The following is a 2,116-nucleotide window of genomic DNA, read 5'->3' as shown; positions in this document are numbered from 1 at the left end:
CTTTGACTCACAGACTCATTCTGACCACCCTTCCACTATAGCCCCCTGAGTTGTAGGTACAGAAGTTGTTTTATAGATGTATCTACCTTTCATGTGAAGGATAAGGATCCAAATTACAGTGCTCCATCCTCTGAGTCATGAAACTAGCAGAAAAACTTCTAATATTGAGATGGCAGTACTCAACTCTAGTGTTTTCAGTTCAGTAATGTTTAGTATATAAGATCTATAGTCATGACTTTTAGGACTCTGTTACAGTAATTGTTTCCACAGCATTTGGGTCTCTTAAATTTTAAAAATGCAAGCCTCATTATATCTATAATGAAGGTTAGAAACTCAAATAAAATAGAAAAATATAGTGAGGTGAAAATTAAATTAATGGCTGTGATTTAGCTAAATGGATTTCTTTTTTCTTTTTCTTTTTCTTTTTTTATTATTTTTTAAAATGAATTTCACAGTCCTTGTTTGTTTTCTTGCTTGCTTGTTTTAAGACTGGATCTCTTGCTATTGTCCTGGCTATCCTGGAACATTCCATGCAGAACAGGCTAGCCTCAAACTCTACCTCTAGAGTGCTGTATGATAATGCTTTTGTGCACTGTAAAGATTTGTCACTCATATAGGTTTAATAAAATACTGTTTGGCCAGTAGCCAGGCAACCAGACTAAGAGCATTCTGGGAAGAGGAGAAGCCAGACACAGTTGCCACCCAGATGCATAGAAAGCAAGATGAAAATGCTGCACTGACAAAAGGTACCAAACCACAAGACTAAACATAGACGAAAATTATGGGTTAATTTAAGTTGTAAGAGCTAGTTTATAATAATCTTGAGCTAATAGGTCAAACAGCTTATAATTAATATAAGTCACTGTGTGTTTCTTTGGGACTGAATGGCTGTAGGACAAGGTGGAACAGAAATTCCCATCAACAGTGTTGGGGTTAAAGCAATGCTCTATCAAGTCCTGCCAGCTCAGTGAATTTAAAACCTGAGGTATGAATATAATGTAATGTGTCTAGCAATTTTTCATAAAAAGATTGTGCCCCAAATTATTCACATATAATAATTATACAATTGTAATTATAAAGCATCAACTGAACACTAACAGACTGTTTGTGCCACCGGTTAATACGATCTATTATATAATTATAATTATAAACATTAAATTCATAATTATATAAAAGTGTAATTTTAGATTTTTACTATGGCAATTATTCAAACTGAGCAAAGCAATTTTATAATTCCTGTCTTATTACAAAAGATTGTGAATGCTAATATACACTTGATGCTTGAATTGAATAATAAAATTGAAATAAATGTATTTGAGAATGCATAGTCAGAGATTAGAAGATGTTATATCTTTTAAATGAGTTAAATGTCAAATCAAAACCAATAATTATCATCTCATTTAACAAATAAGAGGAAGAAAATGAAAGCAAGGATAGAATTACAAGTTCATGTAGGCAATACAAAATACCATTCTGTTCCTTTGTACTTGGACTCTAAGTATCCTATAATTCTTGAAAATTATTCCTTTTTCCCATAGAAATGATATCCAGATGTGGTAAGCCCTTTAAAATGTTGAGGTTACAGGGAACTGTTTAGGTCCTGGCCAGCATGGCAGAGAGGGATAGTGGTGGCACTAATCCTTTCCTTTCGCACCTTGTTCATGAGGTGAGTGGGATGGCTCTGCTAAATGCTCCCATGTTGTGTGCTGTCTTGCCATCATAGCACCAAAGCAATGAGATCAACCAATAGCAGACTAAAATCTGCATGGGTGAGCCCTAAATTAAACATCTCCTTGTATATATTAATTATGTCCATCTTCTATTACTGTGATGGAATGCTGACTAACACAGATCTTAATAATATTATCTTTAGGCAGAACCCAAGATTTCTTAAGTTACACAACAGAATGAAACATAAAGTCTATAGTCAACCTTAATTTCTAAACGCCACCAGAGGACATTATTTGTTTCCATAATAACAATATTGCTATAGACTACAACAGTTCAAATAATTCATGCACAACTGATTACTTTACAAATTATAAGCCTTTACAAGATATTTTGTTATTTTTATGTCATTAACCAACAGATCAGATAGACTAAAACAAATCAAATG

The sequence above is a fragment of the Microtus ochrogaster genome, chromosome 21, assembly GCF_000317375.1.
Source record: "Microtus ochrogaster isolate Prairie Vole_2 chromosome 21, MicOch1.0, whole genome shotgun sequence".
Lineage (NCBI taxonomy): Eukaryota > Metazoa > Chordata > Mammalia > Rodentia > Cricetidae > Microtus > Microtus ochrogaster.
The sequence above is the reverse complement of the archived record's forward strand: the minus strand, read 5'-3'. Positions refer to the sequence as shown.